Genomic DNA, 27,851 nt, shown 5'->3' on the forward strand with positions numbered 1-27,851 from the left:
GGACACCATGTAACTTCTTACAAATTTTCATTTTGATTTGAATAATTCAAACTACTTAGTAATAACGCATACACGATACTGCATGCCGTACAATCCTGAAATCACAATTAAATTAACCATTAATGTGCGCACGACATGAAAAAGGAATAACCAACTGTGAAAAAGTGTGCAAAGAAGAGAATGTTTGGTTGGGTTTTTATCGTCAGTGCCGCCATTTTAGTTGCCGCCTGTCCGCCATTTTGTAGAAGTGTGTTTCCCGCATAAAAGCCACGATTTTCTCGATATTTTGCAGTTGAGAGTTGTCAGTGCTAGTTGAGACACCTTTCGCGTTTTGACTTATCAGCGGCCAACGTCAGTTTGATTCCAGTTTTCTCTCACAAAAGGTGTATATTGCAAAACCGCTTTCTTTATGTGCTATTGTATTTCATGTTTTGTGTCTACTTCTAGTTTATTTTGTTACTATTCGTCTAGTGATTTGAGTTGTATTTATTTGTTTTCTGGTGCCGTTTATGGTAAGTATGAAAGTGTATTATGAAACTGAAGGAAGTGTTCGCTATTGGATTGGAAGATATTTGTACATATTGCAAAAGTTGTTAGGAATTCAGAGTTTTTGCAATGTACCAACCAGTTCGAGATTCGCTCCTTGGGATTTAACTTTAAATGTTTTTACTACTATCGTAATATTTCTGGTACGCGCATCTACCTTATTTATTTATTTATTTATTTATTTATTTATATACGGCATTTCTGCCATTTACATATATGTGGTATAAAGAGTGCTTAGAAATAAAAATATTAAAAATAAAAAAAAACTAGTATGAAATATTAATATACTCGTACTGTACACATTATTAATTACTTGAAATACATACATATTTTAAAGAAATTATACAATAACAAAATACATAAAGTGCATAAAGCACAGAATTCATAGTAGTACAAGTTGGTCAGTCTAACGCTTCAACCCAACGACTAAATGCAACAATATTGCAGTTAAAAAACCCATTTAAATATTTAAATTGTGTTTTTTATTGTCACCATTTGGTGGAATCTTACCGTCTAAATTTTATACAACAGAGAGAAAAAACATTTTTGAGTAGAGATTATGAAAGTCTAGGCATTTACAGGGCTTATGACCTGTCACTGGCTAATTTAAGTGGCCACTTTACACACTGTATAATATCACCATTTCGCCTATGTTTTAACATCCATATTTCCTCAACTCTTCGCTCTATTGACTTTTGTAAAGTAAAAAATCTGAAACCTTTATCATGTGGATGAGATTCATCCGGCTGAACCAATTTATCTACTAGGCAACGCCAAAAAACAATTTAACAATTTTTATACTTCTTTTATCAGTTGGTTAATTCAACAATGTTTTGAGTATATCTGGATGTTTTGCAGACTGGCTAGATTTCTTATCTAAGGAGTTATTAAGATTTAAAATTGTTGCATCAGACAGGAAAAACAGCCAAAGACAGCTCATAGGCCTTGTAAATGCCTACACTTCCATATCCCCCTCTCAAAAATATTCGTCATATCTATTGTAAAATGATAATCTTAACAGCTTCGTAGGGGGTTGAATCCAGTCCTTGTCTACAAAAATTTGGACAAACTCAAGACATTGTTGACCTAGAAAATTGTTATTAGTTAAAAGTTTTAAAAATGCGTTGGATGAGTCGCAATTTATAAGTGATTTTTAGTTAAAATCAATTAAACAAATATTCATTTATGACTGTAATTAATAACATATCGACCGTTAATTAATATCTGCAGAGTTGCAAAAATAAACCCATTAATTCGCTTTACATCAAAATATACGATTTATTGAGTGAATCGAAAAAAATTTTTGAAAGTTTTTACACCTATTTTTATGACAGGTGAAGTCAATTTCACAATATCTATTTTACCACTCCAATTATGTTTAAATTGTCTATGATTTTTCGGCCTTGTGGTGTAATGGTCAGCGCGTTTACCTACCACGCTAGAGGTCTTGGGTTCGATTCCCGACATGGTTGATATAAAATATTTATTTAAAAGTGTGTTTTCACACCAGAATGTTTCAGTGTCTCTGGACTGGTACCTGAAGCGTAAGACTGATCATCTTACCTTCAAGTAATATTTTTTTATCAAATACGCTGTTGCAATTGGTGTACTAATTAAGTGCCCTTTAGGTGCGGAAAGGGAATGCTGATAGGATGGGAAAATCCTCCGTTAACTAACAAATTAAAATGCTTCGTTCTTATTTTCATATTCTTAGTTGTAGAGATCAGTGCTATGCATATTTCTGACATCACTGCGACCTGTGAAGATCTATTGTGACGGGTCCCCGTGAATAGTTCTCGCCCTCCAAGCCCAGATTCGTAAAGTATCGGGCTATTTGGTAGGGGGCTAGCTCTTTAACATCTTCAGGTTTAACCAATGGTCCCCCGAGGATGAGGCTCCGTTTATGATGCAAAGCATCACACTCACATTGAATGTGTATAGGTGTTTCCTCATCTTCGCTGCAGAACCTACATCTAGAAGTTTGGGAAAGGATCATTCTAGCAAGGTGTTTGCTTAATCTGCCGTACCCTGGGCGGGCTCTAGTGATAACCCTCACTTGATGAGGCTGAGGTTTATTAGGTCGAAATCAAAACTTTGCGAGTACCCTTTTATCAGTTACTTTGCATGGTGCTGACCGGGTATTTTTTTCCAGGGCAATGTTTATAAAAATATTATCAGCAATATTTTGAGTTTGTCGAAATTTATGCAGACCAGGACTGGATTTAATCCCCAGAGAGTTATTAAGGTTAACGTTGGGCTTCTTGTCTCTACACAAATTTGAGTCTCGAGATTAAGATGCGACTCGGAGACAGTGTAGCGAAATTTTGTTACTTTTTGAGAATATTCGATACTATTAAAAAAATCACATTTAGTGAGTAAATCATATCATAGCATACTATTAACCCTCCTTCCCCGGTGATGTGTAGCTAGTACACATTGCGTCTAATAACTATAATATCTTTATAAATATAATAAATATTGGGTTTAGATCTTCAGTATTCCTTTATTACACATTTACGTATCGACTGAAATAATTTGTTATTAAATAATAAGTACTTATTAGGCACAAAAAAAGCATTTTATCTAAAATCGGGGTTAAATTTTACTCACAGTATACCAATATTTCGCATTGTTGCGTATGAAGAAAATAGTAAAGAATTTACGCTATAAATTACAAATATTATCAAAAGTATACTCTCAGTCAGTCACGTAGTCCAGTACTATATAGCTACTTAGTAGCTCTCTGGAAGTTGGCGTGGGTGCACGTTTCACCCGAGTCGTTAGCGATATCCAATAGTTTTTTTTATATTTTCAGCAGTTAGATTTGAAATATTATCATCTTTGAATTAAATTTTAGTTAATTAAAGCCATTCCCTATAAACATTTCATTTTTCCCTTTTTAAATCTCTTATTTTATTAATGTGTAGTGACTACACAGCACCACAATTGTTAAGGACAAGAAGGGAAAGGTTAATTTAACTTTTTATTAAAATTAATCCAAAATATGCAAAGTAACTATTCCTTTATCACCAAATATAGATCACAATAGCTTAACTAAAATAAGAAAACGAAAAAATCTTCTTAAATCAACAACTAGTTAATTTTTATTTGATTTTAGAGAACTTGTGACGTAGTTCAAAGCAGTTTACAAACCATTTTTGGTACTTTTTTTATACATTTTCGATAAACTACTGTCTAGAATTAAACGCTCTTATTTTTACCGCGCTTAAGAAAACATTTTTAATATCCCATTTCCCGTATCACTGAACTTCATTTAAAGTAATCGTCGTAACTGTCACACTTCAAATCTACCAAACCATTTTTTTTGTTTTATTCAACATGTAATGAAAGCATTACGTCTGTCATCTCCATCTGATGTAGGAGCTCACTACCTACAAAAGTATGAAAATGCAGTTTTTTTTGCCATGAGAAACGGAAGAGGGAAAAGATTTTGCTATCGGCGTTTTAATTGCATTCTAATCAAACGCCTGTAAATGTCTAATCAATATCTTTCCGGCTTACCTGCAAATTGCATGTGTATAATTCATTTCATATTTCAACTGACCATGGCGTGATAATATTTAAGCTTAATCACCAACTATTTCCAATTGGGTCTTCGAACCAGTAATGCGCTTTTCAATTAGAAATGCGGCAGCCGAGTTTCACCTAAAATATTCTTCTTAATTATACGGGTATGAACGAACCCGAGACTATAGCGTGCAGGCTAACGATAACCACTCGACCGCGACGCACTCTAAGAGCGGTCGATTCGCATTCGAACCAATGAGGAAATTCAATAATTAATTTTTTTTTTTTTACTTGTTAATAACTGTCGGCCCCGTAGTGTAGTGGTCACTGCATTTGCCTATCATGCAAGAGGTCTCGGGTTTGATTCCCGACATGGTTGACATAAAACATTTATTTAAAATGCTTTTTTTACACTAGAACATTATTTCATAGTCACTGGACTGGCACCTGAAGCGTAAGACTGATCATCTTACATTTATACAACAAAAAAAAATCAAGCGATTAGTGTACCAATGCAATGCCCTATGCACCATTAGATGCACTAATGATGATGATTTGTTATTGAACAATCATACGAAGCAAAATATTTTATTATTATTATTTATATCGTATTATCAGCGCTATGGATTTTGATGTTTATAAAGTTACTCCGCGTGTGACGTCCCAAGTTTTTTTCGGTGAGTTTTGCTGATTGGTGAATTCTCATAAACCGGAAATCTATCACAATACTCTAATATTGGGTGATTTGCAAAAACTAGTGGCGACGTTCAATGTATTGTTTATTCATTTTACATTTTTTCATGGCGGGCATATTGTCTTAAGGCAATTTTTTCCTGTCTTTCCAAACCGTTCAGTTTGAGAAAATTACAAGAACATAGACATATTCTAAGGAATTATACATATTTTATCTTATAATTTTATACAAAATTAAAAACAAAAATTAGCTTAATAAAATATCTTAAAAAGTTAACACTATACTATGAAGAGAGGAGAGGAGATGGGAAGGACAGAAGGAAGAGAGAGAAACAACTCAAATATTTAGATATTGACATTTCTATCTTGATTTAAATGTAAATAAAAAATGGGCGTCTCTAACATTAGTGGGTAGATTGTTCAACAGCCAAGCAGCTACTACTGTGAAAGAAGAGGCAAGAAAATAAGAGCGGTAAAATGATATTAAAAGGGTTCTCTCGTTACAAGAACTAAAAAATAGTCCAAGTTGTGATAGAGGTTGAAAGAGCTCTCTCAGATAAACAGGCGAAGTGGGATTATTTAAAATATTGTGAAGAAGTGATAGAGTGTGAATGTTTTAAAGTAGTAAGTTTTTTTTTTACATTTTCAAGAAACTTCGTCGTGCAATTCAATGCTGTAATTATCGTGCGTAAAAAAATATTTTTTATATCTAACTTCCTGTAGCACTGAACATCCTCATTGTTTTTTTTGTACCATGACAGGCCAAAAATGATGATAAATTACGGTACAGAACATCGTGGTACTATCATCTGCACCCGACGGTACATAGGGAACTGCAATTGGCCAACAGCATACTTAAATTATTTACTTCGTGAAAGTATGGTGATCAGTCTTGCGCTTTAGGTGTCGCTCTAGAGACAATAAAATACGACAGTGTTCATTCGTTATTCACCATATAAAATATGCGAGAAAAAATTAATACGGTTATACACGGGTTTTCAGGGTCAGACGGCAAAACTTCAGAAAAACATTCCTCATGATAAGCTTTAAAAAAATCCTACTATTTTTTTTATAAAAAAGCATTTCATAAAAAATATAGTAATTCCTTAATTTCTCGGACAAGCAGTCCCTCTACAAGCCCCTACCCATCTCCTACCCAGCCGCTTCCCTGTCCGCGTCTGGTGCGTTTCGCTTCGTTGGCGTTGGTCAAATACGTTTTTATCGCAATTATTTTTTCATCGGGGAGGGGTAGGGGTTTGCAAAGGGGATGCTTGTTCGAGAAATTAAAGATTAACTCCATTTTGAGATCATAAAAAAAAAAAAAAATTAAATGACTTTTTGGAAAAATTTTGTAGGGATTTTTTTTTAAAGCTTACCATGAGGAATGTATCTCTGAAGATTCATGGTCTGGCCCTGAAAAACCGTGAATATGCTTAAATGGCCATTTTTTTCCCTCTGGCAATCTCTGAAATGCTACACGATAATTATACCCAGTGCTATTACCATATTAATTTTAAATACATTAACATTTCAATTAATAAAATGGATAATTTATTTATTGCCATTTTTTTCTGAAAATCGCGTAAAGAGCACTGTACAAAGAGTGTCCCATCACGTCTTCCAGCTACATAGCCCATGAATGGTTAGAATACTTTCAAACGCGCTGACCTTTAGACCATGAGGCGGAAAATAAAACAAGTCATCCGCAAATATAGAAAATATAATGTTTATAACAGGTGCCTATTTGTAATATTTTTATATTAATATAGGAAAAATTGTACCCAAGTACGCAATGGTAGTATATTGTTTATTTTGTAAGAATTTCTTACGTTTGTATTACATAGATTAAAAAAATATGCAAGATCTTGAGCAAGATGTGCAGTTTCTTGTAAAATAAATATTGTTTATTGTGTGTGCAGATAATTGGTAAAATTCCATAATAAAATTTCGTATGGTATCCAAAATTAAATATTTTTATTTAATTTCATTCGACTTTTATTTTTCAAACATACAAGAGTGTATAATGTGATGAGTTTTGTCTTGTTAGGACATTTTCAAACTCACTTAAATATTTACAAAGTTTCGCTTTATGCTTAACTAATTCATTTATTAATTCATTTTTTTCAATTGTATACAGTGATTAATAATAAAAATAATGTGACCGCACCGGGGTTACCCGTGCCTAAGACCCTTAACAATATACTTTTATTTTTATTTTTGCATGTGAGAATATACAATGAAGACTTAATATACGGAGATTATTAACAAAATGTATAAACAGTTTTAAGCTCTACATATTTATTCTTATATTTAATTTATGTATACCTTAATTATTCATATTATAAAACGCACAATAAAATAACAGAAACATAAGAACGCACTATTCACAACAAACACTACTTTCTCTATCATTCTTGCTCAACTTTTACTCCTTTTTTCATCTATTGATATATTTAACATGCCCCTTAATTTATTTAAAAATAAATTAAGACTCTGTCTGCGATACGCTCCCATTTGTAATTGAATGATGCTCACCCTTACACACACATGAACACTTACTTCTATACAAATACATTCAAACACACCTCTACACTTACTCTCATACAAATACACACAAACACACCCTTTTGTTTTACAACAATTTAATTATTTATAATAATTTAGAAACTTTGCTGGTCTGTCTTTAAACTGCATCTTTTTATGTGATTATATCATTATTGACTGTTTGTTTCTGTAAAATAAATGAATAAACAATAAATAGTAAACATTTGTGTAACAGTTGATTCAATATTGGTTTGGGCGAATGAGACAATCCATTTTACCTCTACCAAGCTGCACTATCCATATCCATCCAATTTTTGTTAGTATTAAATTATTATTAGTAGATAGGGAAACTTTGTTTATATTTTAGTTATATTGATAATGTCCGAACAAGACGAAATACGTCACATTTTACACAAACTCTTGAAAAAAATTCATGTAGAATTAAATCCAATTATAGTATTTTATATATATGGTTGGATAATTTATATAGCGCCATTTTTGTGAAAATCACCTCAAGGGCGCTGTACAATTAATAAATATCCCAGTACGTCTTGCAGCTACAGAGCGCATGGACGGTTGGGATTCTAGCTCCTCGTTTTCAATTAAGATTAATCAAAAATTATAACAGATAGGAGCTAGATTACAGGACGTCTTGCAGCTACAGAGCGCATAGACAGTTAGAAATTTAGCCCCCATTTACACATTTTAAAAATTGACAAATAAATTTAGTGTGTTAATGATACTAAAAAAATAAAAATAATATGAATAGTAAAAAGAAGTAAGATTACAACACGTCTTGCAGCTACTAAGCGCATAGACGATTGGAATTCTAGACCCCATTTACAAAATTAAGATATTTTAAAGTTGATATATGAAAGCTAGATAACCAATCATCGTGCAGCTGCAAAGCGCGTGAACGAGTGGAATTCTAGCAAAGTTAGAATGATATCAATAAATTTACAAAAAATAGCGCATAGTAGTAAGTTTGTCAAGTGTTCATGCCAAGAAGTAAGCAATAAAAACTAAATAAATAAAGCACTGTATCAACTCCATGGTTAACAAAGGGAGATAGATGTCCGAAGAGAATCTTTTGTAGACAGTAGGTAGATACCGTCACCATGTGGTCCACTGGCTGCTGGAGAATTCCTGGAAACGCACGTGTGTAGACTGGAATATGTATATTGTATATTGGAAACCTTACAAAATTTTAATAATTCTTATGCCAAATCTTGGGCCATTTTATTTTCGGTTTTTCCCCGACAAGTTTCTCGGATTGAAGATTATGCAGAAGCATGCACAGTATGTAGATGTTTTCTGCGCCGTGACAGATTGATTTCACAGTTCACATAACGCGATTTTCTCACGACGCAATTACTGACAATAAGCAAAATATTATCCTGCGATCATCAATCAACATCAGGTTTTTAAAATAACATGGACCGTGAACCTTATCGAAAATCAATACATCCAGAAAAGAACAGCAAGCGTGAAGTGAAACAAATAATATTAAAGATAAAAAAATGAAGCTAGCAACAACAAATACGCGTTGACAGTTTATTTATTTGTTTACGATTCCAAGAACCTTTTACATAATTACAATAAAACCGGTGAATAAAATTCAACAAAAAATAACATATTATAAAAAAGGAACAAAAACATCGAGAAAAGTATACAATGGTAAACAGTATTTATATATAAAAAAGCAATATTATATCCTTAACAAATATAAATATTTACCTTTATTAAAAAAAGGTAAATAAAAGAAAATAGCAGTTTTCAAAAAAGAGGAAGAGAAGAAAAAAAAAAGGAAGTGCTTTAAAAGGAAAGTTAAAAAGTTTACTTCGTGGTTTATATAAATATCAATATTAAACAATGATAAATTTAAAAAATAATTATACCTACAAGAGTACAGAGTTTAAACAAAAGTAAAGAACTAATCATTATTTGAATTTTTAATTGTTAATTCTTTTTCAAAACACAGGACTTGATCACCAGCGGCATGGTATAAAATAAATTTAAATCATCACTGTATTGATTTGCAAGTTACTGCATGCAAATAATCGGTGAATTAACGAATAATTAGTACCATGATGTAAAACGAAAAATTAAGTCTTGTTGGTCTATGTGGAATACGAAAGTTTATTAAAGGTAACAGATTGGGGCAATCTATTTTATTATTTAATAATTGATAAATAAACAAGAGGTTATTTATTTTCCTCCTGCTTGACAGTAATGGTAAATTTAAAGCAGTCATCAGGGATTTATAATTTATTTCTGACACATACAGACCTAATTTAAATTGAATATATCTTAAAATCGTTCTCTGTACTCGTTCAAGATTATATGAGTTGCAGTAATAAACAGGACTCCAAACTGCAGATGCATACTCTAGCTGTGATCATACAATAGAACAACAAAAAATTACATTTGTTTCAATATTTTGAAAATGCTGAGTGTTACGAATAACAAAACCCAACATTTTCATAGCCTTATTGGATATATTTTCATAGTGATGTGAGAAATTTAACTTAGTATCAAAAGTAACACTTAGATCTTTAGTAAAATGGGCTTTTTCAATGGCTACATTATTGATAAAATATTTTGACACAATCAGTTTAAGTTAATAGTTAACAGTAAAGGCTTGGGACGTGCCCGCGCAGATCTCGGTTCAAATATTTGTTAAAAGAAGGACGTATTCCAATTTGTCTGAGCACGCGCAGATCTCGGTTCAAATATTTGTTAAAAGAAGGACGTATTCCAATTCGTCTGAGTTTGACCACAGATTATACCCAATTATTTTATAAAACTACACTTTATTCATTGGGTAAAATCTTGCGCAAGATCTTTTACTATTTTCTGATGCATGTAATACGAGCTAGACGAGATAGACTTTATGGTAAATATTATAACAAACTAGGTCACTGAGTAACTAACATTACTTCCTAGAAATTCTTCATATTGCTAACTTAACCAGCATTCAATCTGGTATTTTTCAAGCGAGGTCCAACTGAATTATTGATTTAAAAGAAGCAAAAATTTGTTGGGACAATTTTTTTTTGCACTTTCTTTGTTTTAGAAATATTGCTTGGCTACTGTCGAATTATAAAAAAATGAATATTATTTAAACCAATCTACAAGCTATTAAATAAACTCTTATAGATAAGTATATCAAATAATCAGGAAAAATAAAAAATAATATTTTCAGGCTTTGCCTAGTATGTGGGTGAAATAATTCAATTAGATGAATCTCACTCGCATAAATAAAGGTTTCAGCTCTTTAACTTCACAAACATCAACAGATGAAAGAATTGAAGGAATGTATATGTTCAAATATAGGCAGAATGGTGAATGTTACACAGTGTGTAAAGTGGCCACCTAAACCAGCCATTGACAGGTCATAAGCCCTGTAGATGCCTAGACTTCTATATTACCTTCTCTTAAATGTTCTTCATCTCTGTTGTAATATGTTAATATAAACAGTAATGTTAATGAATCCAGTCCTTGTCTACAAAAATTTGGACAAACTCAAAATGTTGTTAAATAAATATAACTATTTTGACAGAGAGACAATGAAAAAAATACCTTCTGACGAGCTTGTTTTACGATCTTATCGGATTTCTTCTTTCAATCACTCTTAAAAAAACTTTGGTAAATATTTTCTTTAGGCACGGTGATGTTACACCGTGTTACCACGAGCAAAGGACGGAATATTCTACTAAAAAACATCGAAGCATATTGATTAATAATTCCTTTTCCATAATTTATAAAAATATGAATTAGCTCTGTTATAGCAAAATAAACTAAAAATCATAAAAACTCCGGTCGTCTTACATGCGTGCGTCCCCCATCACTGTCAAAAAATAAATGAATATCTTTCACACCGGCCACAAAACAACGTCTCTATCTTTTTTGTTACGAGTTCTATATTCGTGCTCTTTTTGTAAAAATTTATTGCTGTATTGGCATCACATTAATTCTTCGCATAGCGAGGATAAGTATTAAAATCCAGGATGGTTATACCAATTTTACTTTGGAAATTTGGTATTAAAATGTCCCTTTGAAGATTACAAAAAGAACAACTTCATCATTTCAAAAAATAGAGAGATATATAAAGTCTTGTATTGAATGTAGACTCATGTGACATCACAGCCACACAAGAGTTGATCATGTATCTACTCAAATAAATAAATAAAAAAAGAAAAAACAATAAAACTTCTTGATACGAAAAATCTCTCTCTGATGCTTTTAAAAAAAATAATATTAAAAATTCTTTTCGAAATCGATTTTCGGGGTGCGGAAAACGGGAATGCGAGACCTAGATTTTGTCAAATTTAGTTAGGAATAGTTAGTCCGGTGCGACGTGCAGATGTATTTTTAGTACAGTATTTGGAGCGTCATCTGCAAGAGAGTGACATAAAAACTGTATTAAAATAAAGCTGTTTTTTAGCCAAACGAAAATATGAAACTAATTATTCGTAGTTGGGGCTTCTTTATTTTTTATTGAATAATGCCATTTTTAACGTTAAATTTCGACGGAAACTTTACAAACCTTGGTTTGCGGAAACTTTACACTGTATTGATTGTAACAAATACCATAACAATATAATATAGGTCATTTTTACAAAATGGTGTACAAAACAAAAAAATATTTATCTTATTCTTTGTTTGTACACCAAGTTTTGTGAAATCTCGCTAAAGCGCTATCTATGAATAATAAGTTATATATCTCCGTTGAGAATAACCTTAAATACCTTCTTACAAAGGTCAAAACAAGTGCATGGCTTATAATTGTTGTGATGGTGAAGAGAGTGGTGTACGTTCTTACACTACTTTGATTAATTTATTTTGTGATTGTGTTATTAAAGTGTTATTCAAAGGAAATCGTAAGATTTTTAAAGGTTAGGTGATATTGAATTAAAAATAATAACTCGTCTAAAATGAAGGGAACTGTAAACATACATTGAAATTGGCCTACTTAATACCAGTTGTGTGAAAATTCAAGGACGGCGATTATTTTTAGTCTTACGAAATTTACGCGTATTTCTAATTTTAACCTCCAAAAAAGTAAGCGCGTGATTCATCAAAAAATTTAATCGCAATAAACTAAATAAATAAATAAATTCAATCAATGTTGATGCGTTTTTCAAATTTGTGGTTTTGTTTGATTGCCACGCAAAATTGGCGTTGATAAATATGAAAAATAAGTACCGGCATAATATATTATGTATTTATTTATTTTATCATTCCAAAGTACATAGGCATAGAATATTGGCCTGACAGATTTCATTATTCATTCATTTTTCCCTTTCTGCACATTATGGTGCATAGGGCACTGCATTGATACACCAATCGCGGCGTAACTTGGTCATTTTTTGTTACATGATCACACGATATTCCAATATCCTTATTGTGTAAATCGATAAATATTTTATCCGTTATAGCTTTATAATGGTCCAAGCTGGTTTCTCAACATTCCCCATCGCCTATGTTTCAACATCCACATTTCCTCGTCTATTCCATCTGTCGACTTTTGTGAAGCAAAAGAGCTGAAATTTTTATCGATGTCTAGCCAATGAGAGGTCATAAGCCCTGTATTTCCTCCTTGGGGAGCTAATAAAATTGAAAATTATCCCAACAGAGAGAAAAATTCTGAGAAAAGTCAACTGATGAAAGAGTTGAAGAAATATCTATGTTTGTACATAGGCAAAATATGTTGCAATCAATTATAATCTTGATAAATCTCTAGACATTGGAACCTAACCTGATCTACAAACATTTGAACATACTAAAAATATTTAATTATTTTTACTAAAAGAGTTGAGAACTGAGGACACGTAACAGCAACACAATTTCTAAACACACGAAAAAAAGGCGTTTCTAGGAAGGATTACATTTTAATGGTTTAGGGCATTTATTTTATGATTCATCACTAAGCACATATGTATAAAACATAAAAATTAGTATTTTTTAACAAAATAGAAACATAGTTTATTTGTTTGAAGATAAAAGGTTAGGAAAAAGTCATTTAAAAATACATTAAATCCATAAAAAAACTAATTCTTATTTTTTTTCCTTCTTGTTGGCGAAATTTTTACCTGTTTTTTGAGGACAACAATTCAAGATTCTGAATAAAAGGTTGTTTTCCTTATAACTTTGGAAACTCGTTTTGAACCATGATTTGTTGAATATTTTAATTTATTTTATTGATTTCAACGCCCTTAGGAAGATATGCAGTGATAGACTAATTTATTGATTGATTTGGTGTTTATTTTGTAGAACTCCATATTTAAACTTATAATATTAGAAATCGAACACGGATTTGAGTCTACTGAACACTTCGTTTTTTTTGTGTTTTTTTTTTTGTTTTTTTACCATAAACGTAATAATTAAACAGAGTTTTTTTTAAAAAAAAAGCATAATTACATATCAATGAAATACATATTAATAGAAAAATAGTAAACAAAAATCCCACAAAGGCATGGCCTGTTCGTGGGTATACAAGAAAATGTTAATGAATTTTTGCTCCTATAATAAATAATGGACAGTTATAATATTTTTGTATAACATAAGAAAGAAGAAATAAAATATTCTGTAAAAGATAATATGGTATTTTTTTTATAGTAATTAAAAAAGGAAATAAAAAATATTAAAAAAAAACACAAAAATATTCCTTATTATTAAAGGGCAACAAAATAAATCGGCGTAAGTATAGCCAGTGAGTTCGCCAATACATGACAGATGACAGTAAACATAACCATAGAAAAACACAACAGTTCGACTTAGAAATACAACGTGAATGCAGCAATGCTTGAAATACATGTCAATAATATTCTATTAATAAATAATATTATTTGGTCATACGGAAGTTTACAGCACACATTAGTTAAATTACTACTAGCATTTTATCGGCTGGGAGGTGGAAAAGCCAAAAAAAGTACTAAGAAGAACTATTAGCTACCCAGGGGCGACTTGTGACGTACGAAATTATTTAAAAAGAAATTCATGGCGTAGCCAAAATATTGTAATAAAAACGAGGATGTTTTTGTTAAGTGACGTTAGCAGGCGCTACCCAGGGGCGAGTTTGTGACGTGGAAATTATTTAATAAAAAATTCATGGCGTAGCCGAGATACAAATTTGCGTGGTGTTTTGAAATTTAACAGTGTTGGTAGCTGCCTAGTTACAATTTTTTGTGTATAAATGTAATTTTCCTATTTTAAAATGAAAATAAAATTATCGGTATTTTTTATTTTTAATCGCTACCCGTTTTTTACATTTGTGTTATTTTTGCATTTGAATTAATATTGTTATTATAAAGCATATTATGATTTATTCTAATTTACTGTACTGTTTTTATTACAATAAATAAAAATGCGTATTTCTCGATGTATTTTTTCCGTATTAGACAATCTTTTAAAATAATTCTCATCAAATTTCAATTGTCTGTTGCTTTGATTTCCAATCTTCTTTTTTTTCGATGGTTAAAACTCTAGGAAATTCAAAGACAATATTTTTTTACTGTCATGTATTGGCGAGCTCACACGCTATACATAGCCCAATAAATCATAGAAAAAAAAAGTTCACATCTTAAGTTTGAATCCAGGATAGTGCATGTACTGTACATTTTTGCGTACGGAGCGACGTCTACAAATAAACTAATGGGTCAAAACGTAAACCTACTCATTTATGAGTAGTTTAGTCGCCTTCTGTTTGATGTGCGTATGCGGTTTCTGAACTATTCTTAATTCTATGGTTACGACTTTAAGGCTTAGCAGAGCACTACTATAGTTGTTGAGGTAAACATTTAAACCCGGGTACTCTAGTGTTGAATGAAAAAATTAACTTTTCAATTTATGGTGCGTACGGAACTGTTTTTGCGATTGAGATTCCTATTCCACCCGGACACAAAAAAATATTGAAATACATGACAATGAAAGTAGAGCGCATAACCAAAAATTCGTCGTATAACTTTAAATATTATTCTTGAACTTTCTATTGTCAAACATAAAAGGAAACGAGTTCGAACTGTTCTTGTTTGCGGTTCCATAAATGGAAAAAATGTCACAAAACAGGAAAAGAGGTCCTAATATATATAATGCTGTCTTCAAGAATCAATATTCTTTTGTGTTATTTTATTCTACTTTTCATTTTTAATATTTTTATTATACGTATACTAGCTGAACCCGGCCACGCTTCGCTGTGTCTTTGTCCGATATTAATTATTAGAAGAGCAAGTAAAAATAGCCTAGCAACTATACATTTACCGAGAACATTGCTCAATTTTATATCTTAATTTGCGTTTCTGTGACTATGCTGTAGAATATAAGGAAAGAAAATTGTAACTTTGGATAAAATTAATAAAATGGCAGCACTGTGTAGAACTGTCATTCAGTACTTGTTAACTATGATAGTTTTTTTTATTTAAATTCCAAATTTCAATTTTAAACGCACAGAATGTTCCATTTTTATAGAACCATTTCTTCTTCTTTTCTTCCTTCTCTATTTTCCCATCCCACTTCCTTTCACCCCTAGCGAACTGTAGGGTTTGTTTGTTTACATTTTTGTTCTTGTATGAAACCCATAATTGGTCTTGTTATATTTTGTTATTCTTTATGTATTATTTATAACTATGACCATATAAAAATTTATTAATAAAATAAATAGAAAGTATATAGAAACACTCTTATGCTAAAATACAATGTTATGTAAAAATTTTAAGTCAGTCCATTGATATCTTTCCGAGATTTGTAGCCACAAACATACGAAACCCGTATTTGTTATAAATATAGATTTTTTAGAGTCTGTGTTTTTTACACAGCTCTTTGCATTTAAATAAAAATAAATAAAAACCTGCTTGCATTGGTTCACGTGATGTAAAACAAACTAATAACTTAAAATATTACACATTAAACCAAATACAATAATTGGATAGATCAAAATTATTGATGGAAAATAAAAATAAAGATAATACTCATATATTACGAGAATACTCAATAAAATTAACATAATTTAAGTTATAAAGTGAGATTCTAGACATGTTTTGGTTTGTGAATCACTCGTGTTAAAAATATCAACCATATTCTTCTTCTTCTTATAGTTCCTCTCCCCGATGGAGGTTGGAAATCATCGTTGCGATTCTTACTTTATTGGCAGCTGCCCTGAACAAAGACTGAGTGCTGCAATGGAACCAGTCGCGCAAGTTCTTGAGCCAAGAGATGCTCCTTCTACCTACACTGTGTCTTCTTTCAATCCTTTCCTGTAGAATGACTTGTAAAATTTTATATTTTTCGCCTCTCATCACATGCCAAAAGTACTCAAGTTTTCTTTTCGTTATGGTCTTCAGTACCTCTTTATCTTTTTCCATCCGTCGGAGAACATCATCGTTTCGGACTCTATCCACCCAGGAGATTTTTAATATCCTCCTGTAGCACCACATTTCAAAGGCTTCGATCTTTTTTGAAGTGTTTTGGGTGAGTGTCCACGTTTTGACGCCGTAAAAAAGTACTGAGAAGACGTAACATCGAGTAATGCGCATTCGGAGGTCTAAATTGAAGTCTCTACTGCAAAGAAGGTCACGCATCCTGAAAAAGCAGTCTCGCGCCATCTCTATTCTGACTTTGATCTCTCGCGAGTGATCCCATTTATCATTCAGCCAGCATCCTAAATATGTAGATTGATTTGCTCAATAACCTGCACTCAAAGTTTTAAAGGCATTGGGAAAGTTTATGGCTTTTTCCAAATAACCATACATTTAGTCTTGGAAATATTCATCTCTAGCCCTTTATTCAAACTTGCCGTGTGAACTTTGTCCAATAATAGTTGCGGGATTTTCATCTTATCTGCTAGAAGGACAGTATCATCCGCGTATCGGATATTGTTTATATTTTTTCCATGTATGCTAATGCCGTTTGTTAGTTCATTTAGCGCATTTCAAAAAATGGCTTTTGAGTACATAACAATACAATATCAAAAAATGTATTAGCAATAATTACTAATCTACTAATGACGTTATTGCAATTTTGGTGGTTTGGCTGTTTTCTTCAAAAATAACATTTGTTGCCTTGTACGTCTTTGTGGTACATGAAACCTTAAATTGTAAAATTTCTAACAATCAAATAGAGAGTCGACAATTTTAAAACTAAACATATCTCTTTCGTCATACAATGAAAGTAGTTTTAGTTCTACTTGCAATTCTTTATATTTAATCATATCTATTAAGATATTGAGTTGTCGTTAATGTGTCATAAAAATCTTCTCTGCATCTATTTAAGAGTTAAATGTGTACATAATACGGAGACCATATTTGAGTGTAGTACTCTACTTGACTACGAACAATGTAACATAAAGAAATTCAAGACTGTATATAATCGAAGTCTTTGGACATTCTTAGTACGAAACCTAGGATTTTCACTGCTTTATCTCTGACATTTTAATTTGTTCATTTTTAATTTTATTTTTGCACCACAACAGGCCAGGAGGCCCAATCACAGTAGGGAATTACATCACAGAACACCCAGGCTTGAGAAAAATCCGATTTATTTTTTGTTTTCTCACCGGGAATCGAACCCGGAACCTTCTGTCTGTGAGTCAAGCGTCTTGACCACTACACCACGGAGAAATCGAGTTGAATTTTAATACACTTTTCTGAATTCAGACTGAAAGCTGTCCAGATTGTTAAGACGCATTTTTATTTATTTATTTACACCTTTTATCAAAAATACAATTTTACGTTCACTTTGCCCAGCTAACAAGGGTACATACCCCGTTCCAAGCGAGGCAATTACATTTTAATAAATTATAATAGTTAACAAATTAATAGAGAGCACAGACTAATAAAATATGAACTTACTCGTATACACATTTTGATACATATACATTCACACATACACATATATATATACATATATACACACATATATTATACACATGTAAATACACACATGTACATCAACACACACGTACATACACCCATGCGCATACACATACATACATTCATAAAACATGACAACTTATTTATAATGCGAAACTTCATGGTTGCCATATGTATTTATTTATTTATCATCCAGTAAGAATCTCCAATCCGTGGCATGCATCAACTTTTCTGACTCCCTACGACCAATGTCACGAAAGAGCGAGGTCAACACCTTCCGCAACTTGACAACACTCCCGTTTTTCCATGGTTCTGGCAAAGGTTTATAGACCTTTTTGCGTACGTAATAGTGTTGTCTCGATGCCAGAACAGTGTTGACCCCTTCATTTAGAATGAAATCCCTATGTCAGGTCAGATAAAGAATACAGTTGAGAGTTCTAAATGCAACAAAAACTGTGGACGAGTATTTTCGACAAGTGTAAAACCTATTTTTTTGTCATTTCATCATATTTTTTTATAACCGGTCTTTTTGTGCTTAGTGAAGTTGCTTGGATACTTTTATGTGATTTTATGATAGCGCTTATTCTAGTTTAATTAATTTTTTGTATTGCATTTAAATTATATCTACAATTTTTTGCCAAAAAACAAAAAATATATATATTTAAATCGTTGCAACATAACATTCACGTACCTGGATCACGCACGAAAAGGTATGGTCTAAGGTCTCTGCTATACCTTGCTTGTAGCGAGTACAACAGGCTACCGGAGTCCTATAGAACGTCAATAAATAACTGTATTCATTTAAAAAATTACTACTTGAGGAGGTACGTGGAGGGTGAAATTTAGTTTAAAGTTATTTTTTCCCTTAAATATTTCTTTCTTGCAATATGTAAATATAACAATTTTATTTTTAATTTTTATTATGGATTGTTTAAAGGATGACAAGCGGATGTATGATTTGTAACATATATTTGCTTGCTATCTTATTTCAGTTTTTATGTACATATTATTACTTGTTACTTTATTACTATTTGTTGCTATATTATTGTTTGTTAACATACCTATGTGTAAATATTTTTCTGTCCCAAAATGAGTTTGTTGTAACTCCTGGGAGTACAAAAAAAATTGTATGATTTAATAAATAAAAAAAAATAATAAAAAAAACATTTATTGCATTCGAATGCCTTTATAAAATAAGTATCATTAAATGCACATGACGTAATATGTCTTAATTTTGTGACATTAAAAGCACACGTAATGGCAATTTCAATCTTACGTCAGAATCGTCAAGGAAGATACGGTAAAACCGGTTCATTGTAATACTTGTGCACATAGAAAACTATGCTCTGTGATCCGTGTATATTTTTTTATTTACGTTTGAAATCAAATTAGTGGAAAATCCAAAAGGGAAGTATTTTATTTTATTTTTATTTCAATTTTATTTGGGAAAAAAAATACATATTTAATATTTAATGGACTCAGTACCAATACTAATAGGTTACTACAAATTGTACAGATGAAGTAAAGACATGTAATACGTATAAATTACATACAAAAAATAAATAATTAATGAAAAAAAAAGGAAAAATATTGCTGTTATTAATTATTAAGATTAAAGGTAAATTAGTTATTCAGGTACTAATGTGTAAAATCGAGTGGAGATTGGTCGATCTCATGGTGTACTCGTTATTGGGTTAACATACAATGAAATAAATAAAAGAATCATTATTATTTTAACGGGCCGGGTGGATTTTTATTGTGGTGTAAAAACGTGGATGAAAAAAGCGGGGTAGAAAGGAGGGGAAACATTTGTAAGAGTCATTTATCCAACAGGGAAGAGAATAAGGCGAAGAACGTTCTTTGACCATATTTGTTATTAAACCCCCGATGCAAACCTTATTTTGACCGTATTTCCAATGTTTCAACAACAACAGTGCTTGTTTCATTGCGTATCAGGTTTTGTTCACTGATCACAGGAGGAATATCGTGGACTGTATAGAAATTGTACTCACTTTTAAAATCTTCCGTTTACGTATCTTTTATAAATCACTTCATCAATCACAATTGCACAGATACCGGTGTTGTGTAGATATTGAGAAAATGTATATTTAAGTCATTGAGGTATCCAACTAGATTAAGCAAAAGCGTTTGAAATATGGTCCTTCGACCTGTGGCCAATTAGCATATGTAGTAGATTAGTCAATTCATCACACGACTTGGAATTTTTAGGGATAGATCTTCCGGCTTTTCGTAGATCTCTTCGCGACTAAACAGTGTGGGATGAAGTTGGATTGGCAGGGTTTAGCTCAAAGTTTTTGATCTTTCGTTTTTTTTAATATATTGTATACTATTATTGTTTTGCCCTTGTTTGTCTTTGCTAAATAGTTTTATGTTTTTTTTGTTCAGTTTCTTGCATTTATGTTTCTTCATGTAACTTTTGTAATTGGCTTAGGCCGTATATATATAATAAATAAATAAATATGTTTAATAGAACGGACTTAAGTCTGTTTCGAACTCCTCGGCTACTTTTGAACTTTTTTATCTCCTCGAAATTATTGAAATGCCTACATGTACGCTAAGACACTTCACAAATTGTTCTGGAAAAGACAGGAAAAGAGATGGTTTAACCTTAATATAATTAATGTTTTCATCTAAATCAATATTTATTCAAAATATATATTTAAATGTTAAAAAAACGTTTTCTGTTCAACAATGTTTGAGTATGTCCAAATGCTTGCAGACTGGCTGGATTTCCTCCCAGTGAGTTATTAATATTTAAATTTATTTCAACGGAGAGGGAAAACATTTTTGAGAAGGGAATATGGAACTCTAGGCATTTACAGGGCTTATAACCTGCCATTGGCTGGTTTAAAAGGCTACTTTCACACTGTGTAACATTCACCATTCTGCCCATGTTTGATCATCCACATTTCTTCAACTCTTCCATCTGTTGATTTTTGTGAAGTAAAAGAGCTGAGACCTTTGAAAGCTGAAACCTGAAAGCTGAAGTGCATACGCGTAACATTTGGTTACAAAGGAAGCAACATGGTGAATAAAACTCACAGTAGACCGATATAAACAGTCCGTGTTTTTTACTGTGCTGCATGTTTTGCATCTATGGGATTCAAAGAAACGATGAGAAGAATCTTTTAGTAAAATAATATAAGACAATAAATTTCAGTCAATTTAAAAAACACCTTCAAAATTTATGACACATTATAGTAAGAGCAGCAATGTATTAATTTTATAAACAGATACAATATAAGTAATTAAAAGTAGTTAAAAAGTATCAAAACACGCCAATGCAGCATAGAAAAGAGAAAGAATAACAGGTATAGCAAGTAATCTTTAAAATTTAAAAAAAACTTTATAAGGAGAGGATTTGAAACCAAAGGTAGTTGATACGATTTCATTAAAGCGATTTTAGAAGTATTTTATATATTTAGATACGCATTTTCAAGTACACTTTCACCGCAACAGTTTACCAGGTAATGGGTAGCGATGGCAGTACGCGACGAGGCATTCTCTTTCCGTCATACTTGGCCGATACAAAATAGTTTGGTAACTCGAGGTATTTTGATCCAACCTCAGAGAATTATTACATGTAACCTTCACCTCAATAGCCTCCACGTCACAATTTTTTCTTAGCGAGATTAACAATTATTATGACTAATATAAAACGCGAGTCGATTCAGCTTCGAGAAATTTACGCGACGTACCCAGCTTTAGAGTCGAATACGGTCCGCTATAGTTTTAGTGTTGTGAAAACACATCTCATGAAAAAAAACGCTTTTAAATCATTGACAGATTTATGCACATTGACATTCTCTTAGCCCTCAAAAATGATGCACTTACTAAATATTTATATATTATCACTTACCACCTTTTCTATGTCTACCGGTTTCGAGACGTGCCCATCTCTTCGTCAGGACACCAATAAAACCAACAAAAACGTTCAAAACCCATTCACCATTTTTGTTGCATAAAAATATAAAACCAACACGACATGCATTTTAATAAGCACATGCAATGATTAGGACAAACATGCACTGATTAGGTTATAAAAATAAATTATGTTGAGGGAGAAATTGTTTTAAAAAAAAGAGGGATGAAGGGAGGGGTGAAGGGAGATTTTTATTTTTTTCCTTATTTTAAAAAAACACGCACTATCATATGGATTCAAACTAAAGATATTAACTCTTTTTTTCAATGATATATTTTGTTACCCTTTAATAATATTTCCTTTTTCAATTACTATAAAAGAAAAAATTACCATCTAATATTTTACAGAATATTTTCTTTTCTCTTTCTTATATTTCACAAAAATATTATACCTGTCTGTTTATTATAGGAGTAAAAATTCAAAAACATTTCTTGTATACCCACGAACAGGCCATACCTTGGTGGGATTTTTCGTTTACTATTTTTACTGTTAATTTCATTGCGGGGTTATTATCCTTTATTTTTTTTAATATTCTGTTTTACCTCTTATGCATATTATTAAATAAACAAAACATAATAATAAACAAAAAATTAAAACATTTCAAATATATTACTAATTGTTTATTATGGAAAACTCCGTGGTGTAGTGGTCAAGACGCTTGACTCACACACAAAAGGTCCCGGGTTCGATTCCCGGTGAGAACGCAAAAATTAAAATGTGATTTTTCTCAAGCCTGGGTGTTCTGTGATGAAATTATCCACTATAATTGGGCCTCCTGGCCTGTTGTGGTGCAAAAAAAAAATTATAACATTATTAAATAACCGCTGTTAGGCGCTAACTGCAGAATTTGAGAATGAAGAAGCTGAGCGGTTTTTTATTTTATTAAATTTGTCCGAAAAAATGGGTATCGTATAATCAATGCTACGTTTTATAACTTTTTTAATTAATCCGCAGGTGACGTCATTAGTTTTCTTCGGTGAGTTGTCCTGATTAGTTGGTTAGCTTCCCAGAAACCGAAAATCCATCACAGCGCTCTATCATTGATTGATTTAGAAGAACTTGTGTCGTTATTTAAAGTACTTCATTTTTATAAACATCTTTACGCATTTTAGAGAAAATTCGCCATGCTATGAAATGCTCTTAATTTTTCGTAGCACTGAACTTCCTCCTTAAAGTGAAAATCTCAGCGATATGTTATTTTTTTAATATGAAATAAATTGCGATGGAACAATACTGTTATTTTTCTCATGTGACGTCGGATAAATTAAAATGTTTAAAGTTGAATAAATAAACTAGGACTCAGCCGGTATGACATGTGACGTAATACCAACTGCGAGAATGTAACTTAAATCAGCCGTAAACAGGTCGTAGCCTCTATAATTGCCTAGACTTCAATTCACCCTCCTCAAGAAGGTTCTTGGTCGTTAATTTTTGTCTCAAGATCTGTCCAACGGCCTGTTCGTTTATTACGATACAAAATAATTTTAGTATTTTGTATAAATAAAAAATCTACACCATTAATGTGCGGTTCATGACCTCTATGACATTTTTGAAGGTTAAAATTATTTGCCAGGTAATTTTACAAATAATGATTATTCTCTTTGAAAACGTGTTGGCTCGAATTAAAGTCGGTAATGGAATGGGTTATTGAGTTCACAACAAAGGCATTTCGAAGAATCGTAAAGTCATTTTCAACAGAATGATTGAATGACGATTAATAAAAAAAAATTTTTTTGATCTTTAATAACTAATTGTAATTTCTTAGATTATTATTCTGAAGAATGGAAAATGGTTTTTTTCTAACCTTAATCTGCACCCAAGGGCGAATAAGGTACTATATTAGGAGTTTACCAATAAGAGAGCTTAGACATTTTTGAAATCCATATCTAAGCCACAATCAATTTTCATTGATTTTCCTTCTTCATGTACGTATTTGAAATTAGGTTATTTTTTAAAAATTATTTTTAAAAATAATTACAAAACCATTATAATATCAAGAAATAAGTATATCTTATATTTGTTTTTAATGTACATATAATCATTATCATCATTCCATTTTTGCATAAAACACTGCATTGGTACACTAATCGCAACGTATCTTGATATTTTTGTTACATGAAGGTACGTTGATCAGTCTGACGCTTCAGATGCCAGTCCAAAGAACTATGAAATATTTTTGTGTTTCAACATAAATATTTCATGTAAACCATGTCTGAATCTAACCCCAGACCTTTAGCGTTGTAGACAAACGCGCTGAACACTACACTACCAGGCCCACTTTTTTATGTATTGTTTGTGTAATATTTATGTAAAAGTATAAATATTCTAATTTGTCGTACGGTACTACTTGCTTTGACCAAATGTTTGCAGACATGCACAGGATTTACCTATAGAAAACTGTTTTGAATTCTGATAAAAAAAATTTTTTTTTTTAAAGGCGTGTTTTTACTCCTTTTAGAATATTTCATAATCCCTAGACTGGTACCTGAAGCGTAAGACTGATAATCATATCTTCATGTAACAAAAAATCAAGATACACTGCGATTGGTGTACCAAATTAGTGCCCTATGCACCACTAGGTGCGAAAGGGAATAATGATGATATGTATGCAGAAAAAAAATCTAATTTAAAACTTATTTTTATCATAACTTTACGAATTTTATGTTAAGCTACTTTAAAAAAACATTATTATATAATTCCACTTTTTAAGGTAGGTACCTAATTTCATTAATATGTTAACAATATAAATGGTAATTTATTTAAATTGTTGACTCAATCAAACAACTCAATAACTAAATATTACGTGTTTTTTTTTGTACAATAATGTTACGCTTTTTACAATCATAATTATTATTACTGATACTATAAAAAATATTAAATTAATGATTTTTATCTACCCCTCGCGGTGTAATAGTCAGCGCGTTTCCTTACCGTGCAAGAGGTCTCGGGTTCGATTTACCACATGGTTGACATGAAATAATAATTTGAAAAATGGGTTTTTACTGAAATGTTTCATAATATCTGAACTAGCACTTCAAGCATAAGAATGATGATATTACCTTCATGTAACAAAAATGATTAAGATACGCTGCGATTGGTGTACTTATACAGTGCCCTATGCTACATTAGAGCAAAAAAGGAATTATGATGATAATGATGATATGTACCCCTACCGCGTTTTGATGAAGAAGTCGATAAAATACACATATTTCAAAATAATTAACCAAAATTAGTCGATAATGTATTCTCATTATTTGGTTTTTGTATTATTCCCTCGATTGAACGCAGACATAAGGAGTTATCGAAAATGCTCACTTTCACCTACTTGACGTTCCATTTTCAAGGCTTGTAATCAAAGAAAATGACATTTGTAACGTAAAAGCAAATACATTATCTTATAGAACAGAACCATTTTTTTCAGATGACATTATTTTTTAAAGAATCTTTACCTTTATCTTTGGGAACAGGAAAATGTCGCAAGGGGTAAAAGCCAGTGAATACGGTGGCTGGTGCATCAATGCGATCTTTTTTTTTTGTCAACAAGCCGTGGCGAGCCGCGATGCGTGAACGGGATATCGTAATTTTTGCTCTGGGATAATCGAAATTCACTCTCACAAATTCAAAGGCGTCTTACTAGTTTTTCTAATAAAAAGCTAAAATCTTGAATGGGTAAAAAATACCCGAAAATTGACCAATAGGCATTTAGAGTTACGCATTGAAACTCGAAATTTATATACGAGGTGTGTTCAGAAAATAATGGGAATCTTTAAATTTGTATACCTACATAATTTGATAAAAAAATTGACAATCGGATTCTCCAAACCCGTAAAATTTAAAAACTCCCGTATTTTTTATTTACGTATTGTATTCCGTATATTTTTTTATCAAACATCGTACGTCAATTTTCAATTCAAACAAAAAATTTTTACCCTTATATATAAAATGAAAAAAAAAAATTAAGTAAAATCATTTTTTTAAAGTTAATTTAAGAAGTGGCGATAGTAGTAGAAGTAACTTACACAAATTCCAATCTTTACTTTATTAGTAACAAATTGTAATTCTTCATACAATCACTGAATATTTTTTAACTATAACCATTTTACTCTCCCCTGCTTTACGAATGTTCAACTAGTACCTTTTTCATATCTATCTCTCCATTCTCATCTCCTTTCCACCTTACAAATTATCTAACAAAATATATTAATAAATTTGAATTGGGTTGTGGTCCCGTGGCTAGTGTTGCGGACTCACGGATCAGGGGTCCGAGGTTCTAACCTCAATCTTCCCCAACTTGATTTCCATTTTATAATAGTGAGTTATTTACAACTCGTTGAAAATGGCCACCAAAATTGAAATATTTGGGTAAATTATCAGAACGCTAATGTTTCTTTTTCTTTAAAAAAAAATAAAAATTATTTATTTGATTCCGATTCCAAATTAGTAATCAGCCATGCAGACGTCAGTACCGGAGAAAATATTTATAAATTATAATTTAAAAACGCATGAAATAAACTTTATCTGATCGTTATTTTGCGGGTGTTTTTAGTCAAGTAAATCTAAAGGTAATAAGAATAAATAAACATCTCAACACAGATATAAACGCTTTTGAGAAGTTAATGAAAGAAAATTGTGTATTTAAAGGTCGTATGACCTTTTGTTGGCTGATTTAAATATGTTTGAGTTAGAGGTCTCCGTGCCTTTAGCTGCGACGATAAATCAATCTAAATGACATTTAAAAAAAAAACATATTACTTATGTCATATTCTAAATTCATTCGAAGTAAAATGTATTAAATAATTATGCTTTTCATGAGATATTTGGATTGGTGATTACAGCAAAACAAAAATTTCACTTTTATCACTAACCTGTTTCTGCACGTCAGAGTTACTTGAGAGATTAAATCTTCTACTAACGACGAGTAAACTAGACTAACAATAAGTCTAGAAACTTCCATATGTACACATGTTCTGCAGTGAAGATAGTGAAACATCTACATATATTCCATATGAATGTTTGTTAAACTGGTTAAACCTGAGGATGTAGTGCCCTACCTGAAATCTTAATCAATGACCTAGGCTTGAAAAAGCATATTCGATCTCCCTCCACTCAGGAGCCCGGCTCGTTTAGAGCCGTGAATTAACTCGCGAAACCCCGTCACAACAGATCTACAAAGGTCTCAATGAGGTGAGGAGCTTGTTTTACACTGACTGCCACATTTAAGAATAAGACTCACAATGCACATCTTTATCATTGAAAATTTAGTTTATTCAGGAAAAATGACGTCTAAGTACCCATAGCCTTCAAAAACTTATTTTCCTGTGTCTTAAAGGTGTTGTCTCTAACAGACACCTATATTTATATTAGGGTCTTAAATGAATAATATTTTTTTACGTTTTGTGTTTGCTGATTTTACTAACCTAGAATAAGCTATGTCTTCTTCTTCTTCTTTTGCAGCCTTATTCTCTCCACTACTGGATAAAAACCTCTTCCAAACGTCTCAACTCCTTCCTATCACCCGCTTTCATCATCCACGTTTTACCGGCAATAGAGGCAATGTCGTCGACCCATCTTTTCTGTGGCCTTCCAACACTTCTTTTGTTTTCCCACGGTCTCCACTTTATTATTCTGGGTGTCCACCTGCCATCATTTTGCCTCGCCAAGTGTCCTGCTCACTGCCATTTCAATTTCGCTGCACGATCCATGAAATCCACGACTCCGGTTTGGCGCCT

General features: G+C 31.8%; 1 protein-coding gene across 2 annotated transcripts in view; it reads left to right on the top strand.

The window, feature by feature from the left end:
• The first annotated feature begins 266 nt into the window (after window positions 1–266).
• LOC148285378 (alpha-tocopherol transfer protein-like) overlaps window positions 267–27,851 on the top strand; it is a 44,875-nt gene continuing 17,290 nt past the window's right edge. Inside the window, exon 1 of one of the 2 annotated variants that reach the window (XM_088226250.1) lies at window positions 267–383. The gene's annotated coding sequence lies outside the window, so the exon portion shown is untranslated. Of the gene's footprint in view, window positions 513–27,851 lie in introns of both variants that reach the window. The other variant, XM_088226259.1, reaches the window with a different exon arrangement.

The sequence above is a fragment of the Micrasema longulum genome, unplaced genomic scaffold (assembly GCF_059751315.1).
Source record: "Micrasema longulum isolate JH-2025_06_02 unplaced genomic scaffold, ASM5975131v1 h1tg000039l, whole genome shotgun sequence".
Lineage (NCBI taxonomy): Eukaryota > Metazoa > Arthropoda > Insecta > Trichoptera > Brachycentridae > Micrasema > Micrasema longulum.